The 8,873-nt window shown below is 38.7% G+C and overlaps 1 protein-coding gene across 1 annotated transcript in view; it reads right to left on the bottom strand.

Annotated features, from left to right (window-relative positions):
- The window catches only part of LOC141843665 (uncharacterized), a 5,120-nt gene extending 2,014 nt beyond the window's left edge, over window positions 1-3,106 (bottom strand). Inside the window, exons 1-2 of the mRNA XM_074731722.1 lie at window positions 2,916-3,106; window positions 2,631-2,800 (exon numbers count right to left, since the gene is read on the bottom strand). The gene's annotated coding sequence lies outside the window, so the exon portion shown is untranslated. The remainder of the gene's footprint in view (window positions 1-2,630; window positions 2,801-2,915) is intronic.
- Between the last annotated feature and the right edge of the window lie 5,767 nt (window positions 3,107-8,873).

Raw genomic sequence — 8,873 nt, 5'->3', positions numbered from 1 at the left:
AACCATGGGGCATAACTATCCTATTTTACAGTCTAAAATTAAAAGCTTAACTAAATTATCATCCTATTTTACAGTCCTATGATTTATATGAACTAATTTAGGGTTGTAAGCATCAATATTACCATGGGCAGCTATGCCTTTAACCATGCAACCCTAATGTGACAGTTAGAGCTAACCCTAATTAACCATGCCTTTAACAACCAAACCAATGTGACAGTTAGAGCTAGCCCTAATTAAAATTTTCCATGCAACCCTAATTAAAATTTAGAGCTAGCCCTAATTAACCATGCCTTTAACCATACAACCAAACCAATGTGACAGTTAGAGCTAGCCCTAATTAAAATTTTCCATGCAACCCTAATTAAAATTTCCCATGCAACCCTAATTAAAATTTTACCACCGTAGGAGAGGTTCTACGAGCTGGAGCTGGGGCCGGAGGAGAAGTTCAACGCGCGTGGGAGCCGAAGAGATGTTCGGTGCGGTAGAAGTCCGGAGCTGAAGGAGAAGCTCGGTGTGCGTGGGAGGCGGAGCCGAAGCCGGAGGAGTAGTTCCGTCGGGGAGGAGAAGTTGACGGAGGAGAGGTCGCCGGGGGAGAGATCGCCGGAGGAGATGTTGCCGGGGAAGAGATCGCCGGGAGGAGAGGACGTGAGAGTCGGAGACGGGGAGAAAAATCGAGCTCGCGCAGGCGTAGGCGGAGAAAAAAGGATCGGGTCGGGATAAAATGTTCGAAAATAGCGACGGCAATTTATTTCCGTCGCTAATTAGCGACGGATATTTATTATCCGTCGCTATTCTAGGGTTCCGGCATTAAAAAAAAAATTCGGATTTGCGACGGATTAATTTTTCGTCGTTAAACAGCGACGGATATTATTATCCGTCGCTATTTAACGACGGGATATTATAAAATCCGTCGTAAAATAGCGACGGAAAACTGGTTCCGTCGCGAATCTGTCGTTGTTTTATGGTTTCGTCGTGGGAACCACACATTAACGATGAAAATTATAATTCCGTCGCTAAAATTAACGACGGAATATTGTTCCGTCGCTAATTCCGTCGGTAAATCCAGCTTTTTTTGTAGTGATAAAAAAAGAATATGCAACATGATCTTTTAACTCATAGAATAGCTAAAGCATGGTGTAAAGTTGAGGCAAAATAATCGCGACAATGGTGTTTTATAAGTCTGTTAATCAAAGCTATGCTTGTGATGCATTTAGATCAGAAAACTTGTTCACATCTAAATCTACAGTTCTGCTCAGATATATCTAACTAAAATGTAGAAGCACAAGCAGGACTTTCTTATAAGATAAACACAAGTAAACTTATAATGAGTCATTGTATTGTCCATGTTTTACTGGGGTTAGTAGAGTGGAATCAAAATCATAAATTTCTTGATGAACTATAAAATAAAGCAACATCACAATTGAATTTTGCAAATCGACTTAAAGATAAATTCGTATTACTAACCTTCAACTGTGAACTAATAGTTTCAAGAACATCTTCAATCATCCGATCAAAGAAAAGTCATACGGTATATATTCTAGTAAGTATAATCAAGCAAAGAAATTACAAGTAAATCTACAAGTTGGAGAGTAAATCAAAAGCAAAGAAATAACGAGTCAAGCTATATCTGGACATGAAACAACTTAGTCTTATGTTCATCAAAGTAAACAAGATCTACAAGTTGGAGAGTAAATCAAAAGCAAAGAAATAACAAGTAGAAAATAATTTGCTATGTTATGCCCTATATGGTGACGTTCCATTAAACTTATAATTATAGGGCAAATCAGATAATTAGGACGGGCAGAGGGAGTCGCGCAGAGAGGAGTCGCGAGCGTCGCACAGCAGGCACGACGGCGAGCGGCGCGACGGGCGAGACTCGCGATGGCAAGCAGAGCAGAGCAAAGCGTCGAGCGCGTAGAGGGAGTCACACAGAGGGGGTCGTGCAGCAGGCACAACGGCGAGTGCCGCGACGGGCGAGACTCGCGATGGCGAGCAGAGCGTGTGCAGAGGAAGTCGCGCAGAGGGGGTACGGAGCCAGCACAACGGCGAGTGGCACGACGAGCGAGACTCGCGATGGAGAACAGAGTAGAGCAGAGCGGCGCACCGGACGCGATGGCGGGCAAAGCGTCGGACGCACAAAGGGAGTCGCTCAGGGAGTCGCGGCGGATGCGATGTCGAGAGGAGCGAAAGGCGAAAGGGGACGGGTCGAGCGCAATGACGCGAGAGGCGCGGATAGGATTTAGGGTTTTCGCTTGCCACGCTCCCATCCACGTCGGCACACTGAGCGCAATGCCAACTCAGCGTTGTAGATGCGTCGCGCAGAGGGAGTCGTGCAGCATAGCAGTTCTCTAATCAAACTAAGAAAGTGAAAGAAACATGTTAGTGCAATTCTTGAGTGAATCAGATGTGTCTAAACCCAACAATAACTCCATGCTAAAAGTGAATCAAAGTTGAAAGTGACTCAAGAGGTTTTTAGGTCGGTAAAACTAAAAATAGTGCATGATTTAGTAAAATATAAAATATAATATAAGATATTTGTGAAACCTAAATGGGTGACCCAGTAAATTATTAAATATTTTATATAAAACTACTGAAATTAATATATATGAGGAGATATATTTTATACTCACCGAATACTATTTTTTCCAACGCCTCCCATGCCAACTTGCACGCAAAAGAACATAATACTTTTTTTTCTCTTCTTCTTCCCGTAGTTCCATGGGTAAGTATAATCATGGTAAACTCATCCTCAATTCTTCTAGCAAGTTGGGACATCTCACTCCGTAAGAAAACTTGCTGACTGTCAAAAAAAAAAAAAAAACATTTCTGGGTTTTATTTCCAATTTCCCTCAGCTGTCTCAGATTGGGAATAAAAACTATGAACTAAGAAAAAAAAAGACAGAAAGAATAAGTACCAAGGATTGGCTTTGGATCGTAAGGACGCGGCTCAGAATTGCGTCGATCTGCCTCAGCCTACTCCAGTCGCAAGGCTCAACAGGATGCCGACCGACAGGCAGAAGCTTGTCGTGGGAGGATCAGACAAGGCAGGCAGGGCTGAGATCGCAATGGGAACAAGGAAGGAAATAGGGTTCGGGGAAGGGCAAGATGTCAAAGGGGCGGCGGCGCTGAGATGGCCTTGCGAAACCAATTTAGGGTAATGAAATGGGATATCGGGTGAAATGGGATATCGGGTCTGTAGCAAAATTCGGGTTGACGGTGTCGGATCCATTAAACAATAGATTCTGATTTATGCTCGAAACAGATTGGCACCAAGCTCAGCCTTGAATCCAATGCGTCCCCAGAATAATCCTAAGGTAAATTGAACCTCACTGTATTAATGTTTATTTATTTTTTATTTAAATTTATTTGTTATAAATTTTATGAGCTCAAGTTGGATTTGAATTTTTTTTTTATAGAGCTTAAGTTATGATAATTTTGTCCTTATAATTTAGATAAATTAATCAGCTAATATATTAAATTTATTTTTTTTATGATATGTTATAGATAATTTAAGATAGTAAAAAATTATATTATTTTTTTGTATGTGGATAAAAAATAGATAAATAAATTTATAATTAAAATTTAGACAAAGTTAATAAATATTATAGTTATAAATTGTTCATGAATTGTATTTATGAATTTTAATGGATTGAGTTTATTTTTTCCAAATTTATTTATTATTAAATGAACATAAAGATGTTTTTTTATAACACCAAATTTATTTATAAATGTCTTAGCATGAACGCATGTAATACAATAAGACCTGTGTTTATGAGTCATACCAAGCACAAATGTATAGTCCGTTAACATGTTGCACGCTCATATGCTAAATTTTCATAATTTTCTATTTCACTTTAGATATTATCTATTAAAGTCTCATAAAGCTTGGTCACAAAACTTACAGGGGAAGGGAAAGGTAAGGTAAATTTTAATCTTTAAGTCAATTTATTTCTTTTTATCAAACGTCGTGAATTTAATGATCAAATAAAAAATTGATTACCTTAAAATAAATAGCAGGTAAATTCTTCAAGCATAACCAACGAGTTTGGTGCCAAGACTCTCTAATAAATTGTAATGAAAGGTTGTCTGAGAAGCTATGCTGTCTGGAAACGATAGATTCATGTCCGTCCCCGTTTCCGAAACGTTGAGAAACGTTTCCATACGCCGAAACTTACCAGAAACGGCCGGTCTCCCCTTCGCCGACTCATCCTCGTCCGCCTCCTCATGCAGTCATGCTCATCGACATCCTCCTCTCTCCCATGCCCGAGGAAAGCTTCCTCCTACCAGCCCTTAGGCTTCTAAAGGCTTATACATGCCTTTATTTTTCTATTCCACTGAATTGAATCCCCACTTTTGAAGGAAATCCATATTCTGGTCTTCGTGATCATCGTGGTAGAGGGTGAGTTTGGTCGTGAACAAAACAATATCGAAAGCCGGAACCGGAAACTTGAGTAGAGGGGGAGAAGGGCTCGGGAAAATCGATACCAGATCAGCAGGAGCAGTAGCATCAGAGGGGGGAACGGAGACGGAGCCGTCGCCGACGCTGCCGCTGCCAACGAAGAAGGATTAGGTCGCCGGAGACTGCCTTCCGTCTTGGCACCGGCGGCCAACCCTCGCGTGCGACGCTGGAGAAGAAGAACAGGGAGGCGGACGACGCGATCGGGAGATGGAGAAAAAGAGAATCGCTGATTTGGGAAATGCGGGAGATGGGAGAAAAGGACAATCGGGATTAGGGAAATGTCATATCTTCTTAACGGATCAAATGGTGAAGATCCAATACCATTATCCAATAAATTATAAATCCAATATCCTTTAACCATTAATCCTTAAGTAATTTGGGTTGCTCTTGGGCTCAAATTAATTGGTTTTTAATTGGGCTTATTGGAAGAAGCGCGGTCGGAAGATTGGAAGAAGCGCGGTTGGAAGATGAGGTCTTGACGTTTCCAAAATGTGGAAACTTCAACTATTGCCGTTTCCCGTTTCCGTTTCCGCGTTTTCCGTTTCCCGTCTCCAAGTTTCCAGACAGCATAGCTGAGAAGTCGGTTTACCATGTCTACTTGTGGATATTGAATTTAATGTTTTAAGATAGATTTAATTGTAATTTATATATTCGGATATGAATTGAATTAATTAAGATTTTTTTGATTTTGAATTATTAGATGTGGATTAAATATATAGAACTCGTTAGCTCGATCCATTATTATGTATGGGCTAATAACGAATCAGATTTTTATATATAAGATTGGTCTCTAAGGATTTTGGATTAACTAACATCTTGTTTTTGTTTCCCAATAACGAATGTTTTGTGGCGTCGTCATCCTAATTTCCTTAGAAGATCATTTTCTTACTTTCGCTTCATCTTCTTCCACGGAAAATTAGCAGTTGACGATGTAGGACAAGAATAATGGCTCTTTAATTAGATTCTTTGTCTTTGTTTATGTATTTTTATTTGTATGTCATGTTTCGTTGAAACTAAATCTTCATGTTTTATGATTGATTTATTTTTTCTCTCTACATGAATTCTATTTTGGTTCCTTGAATTCAGGTGCTTAGAAAATTTACATTCTTTCAAATGATATCAAAATTTAGAATTTATTTCATAGTTTATAAAATTTATTAAACAACAGTCTCAAGAAAATCTTGAAGTCATCCACCGCAAGGATGTGGCGGCATAATTGCAATTTATTAATGCTATGTTTACTTCATACAACGGATGAAGAAAAGAAAGGAATCCCTAGGGAAGAGAAAGGAAATCTCGCCGCAGGGAGAGTAAACGACGGAAAAGTATTCCGCCGCAGGAGGAGAGGAAGAAGCTGTGAAGGAAGAAGCTTTCTGCTGCGCCGACCTTTGTGAAGGAGAAGGAAGAAGCTGTGAAGGAAGAAGCTGTGAAGAAGCTGGAAGCTTCCTGCTGCGCCGACCTCTGTGAAGGAGAAGCTGGAAGCTTCCTGCAAGGGAGATGTCTCCTGCTGCGCGACCTCTGTGAAGGAGAAGCTGGAAGCTTCCTGCGGCGCGCAGCAAGCGCGATCCGGCGCCCTCCTCGTCCTCGCTCCTCGTCGACTGGAACTCCTATGCAGCCGCTAGGGCCGCCGAGGACAGCGGCTCCTCCGTCCTCTCCTCCTTCGAAGCATTTCACGGCAGAGATCACGCCCGATTTGGGAGAACGAAGAAGAAGAAGATTGGGGAGGAAAAAGCAGTGAGAAGGAAGAAGAAGAAGGAGGAAGAACGAAGAAGAAGAAGTTTGGGAAAAACAGTGAGAAGATTGGGGAGGAAAAAACAGTGAGAAGGAAGAAGAAGAAGGAAGAACGAAGAAGAAGAAGATTGGGGAGGAAAAAGCAGTGAGAAGGAAGAAGAAGAAGGAAGAACGAAGAAGATTGGGGAGGAAAAAGCAGAGAAGGAAGAAGAAGAAGGAAGAACGAAGAAGAAGAAGAAGAAGAAGATGGGGGAGGAGAAGAAGTTTGAGGCCGCAGGTGTGGCAGAAGCGGAGATAAGTCTTTCCGTCGTTGTTTTCCGCCCGATTTGGGAGGGATGTATTTTGACAAAATAAATGATCCGCTGATGGATTTATTTTCTTTCCTTTGTAAAAATTTAACAAAGTAAACAATGGATGAATGAATACGGAGGAAAGTTTTCCGCAGTTTTTCTTTCCGCACTTCCAAGTAAACGGAGCATAAATCTCATCAGTATCTCATTCGTATGGATTCATGAATCTATACAATCCCTGCATGCCAAAAAACAAAAAAAATTTAATGAGAAAGCCAAAAGCATAAGAACGTGGAACATGGAAAAGCCAAAATGAAAAAAAAAATATTTTTTTTTGTTTTTTTCTTATAAAGAACGGGGGAATTTTTGTTTGTTCTTTTAGCTCAGCTAAGACAAGACCCATGAAAAATTGATCACCATCATTATTAGTAAGTTTGTCCTAGTTGAGCATTACTTCAAGCTAGGTAACTATGTGATCAAATGATTGACAACTCTAAATTGATGATAATATCGATTATCTATAGTTTGATTGTTTCTAGTAATCAATTTAAGTGATCGATTGGGTGACCTTTAAGTGATCAATTGGTGACCACCAATCGATGGTCATTAATCAACAATCGATTGATGAGTTAGATATCGAACACATAAAAGTTTGTGATCGATTAGTGAGATCGATTGACATATAGTAGACTTTCAAATCAATTGGGGTAATTTATTGAGTGATATCAATTGATTGCCATATGGTATCAATCGGTTGATAAGTCTAATATTTTGAGCTATTAAGGTTGATCAAGTGCTTATCTGTTCAGTTAAAGTTCCTAGGGTCTTTTTGGGTCTATCTACACACGTGTTACTAAATTGAACTATTGTGTCGGTCTAAAGGAAGACGTATTAGATATATTATGTGTTGTTAGATGTATATCTATGCTAATTGAACTATTGTTTGGGTCAATTACTTTTATGTCAGATATACATTCAAAGTAACCTACAACTATAAAATAAATTTATTTTGTTCGAATCATGTACAAAATATGTCAATCCATATGAAGACATATTGCGTGACTAATTAAAAGGTTGATGTAAGTTATAAATTAATATATAACTCATATAAAGTATCGAATTATGTGCATAATGGGTTAGTCCAAAGGAAGGTTCATTATGTGGCCAACTAAAGTTTTAGTATTAGAGAGTGCTGCTAATAAATTACATTTTAATCCAAAGAGTAAAATGCAATATTGTACTTGGTATCTCATAAAAAATTTATATATTTTATTTATATATTTTATTATCTATATTTATATATTTTCTTGGTATTAATTAAATCGTGAGCTTATATTATTTTCTCTCTTTTATTATTTCAGTGCAATTAATAACTACAAGTTGTAATAATATCTCCATTATAACTGGTTCTAATTTTGCTGAATGAAAAGAGTACGTTATCATAGTTTTGGACTGCATGGACTTAGACTATGCATTGAGATATAATCGTCCTACACCCCTAACTAGTGCTAACACCATAAAGCAGAGGCCTGAATTTGAAAAGTGAGAGCGATCAAACCACATGTGTCTAAGTATCATGAGACTTTTCATACTGACATCAATTAAAGGCTCTATTGCTAAAGGAGAAGATGCTAGAAGTTTCCTTAGCCAATTAGCAGACCATTTTGTTACAAACGAAAAGGTTGAAACTACCACACTTCTTTTGAAATTGGTAACTATGTGATATAATGGTAAATGAAATATCAAGGAGTACATAATGGGTAAATGAAATATCAAGGAGTACATAATGGAGATGTCCAATATCGTCATAAGTCTTGAAAAGGACTCAGACTCGAAATGTCTGAGTCTATGTTAGTGCATTTCGTCTTGATGTCTCTACCTGCACAATTCACTACCTTTAAGATTTCATATAATATTCAAAAGAATAAGTGGACATTAAATGAGCTTATAGCTCAATGTGTGCAAGAAGAGAAGAGATTGAGGCGTGAGACACCTGAAAGTGCTCACTTAGCATCTGGTTCTCAAGGTTCAAGCAAGAAGCGAAAAACGATCAATAACAAAGGAAAGAGAAAGCAAACTGTAGATTTTAGAAGTTTTGGCCATAAGGAGCACAAGAAACAAAATAAGAAGTTCACTTGTTACTTCTACAAGAAGAAAGGTCATATGAAGAAAGATTACCCCGAATATGAGAAAGATAAACTTCTCAACTTTGTTAGTTCAGAAGTCAATTTGGCTATTGTATCCTCTAACACTTGGTTGATAGATATCGATGCTACTACTCACATAAGTGTCAATATCCAGAGTTATCTCAGGAGTCATCTTCCGCTTGATGGTGAAAGGTACATCTATATAGGAAATGAAAAAAAAACTAAAGTCGAGTCGATTGATGTTTT

The sequence above is a fragment of the Curcuma longa genome, chromosome 12 (assembly GCF_044706935.1).
Source record: "Curcuma longa cultivar G26 ecotype Majalengka, Jawa Barat chromosome 12, ITB_CL_G26_1.1, whole genome shotgun sequence".
In the NCBI taxonomy this organism is placed as follows: domain Eukaryota; kingdom Viridiplantae; phylum Streptophyta; class Magnoliopsida; order Zingiberales; family Zingiberaceae; genus Curcuma; species Curcuma longa.
Note: the sequence above shows the minus strand (reverse complement) of the source record. Positions and strands in the feature narration are given on the sequence as shown.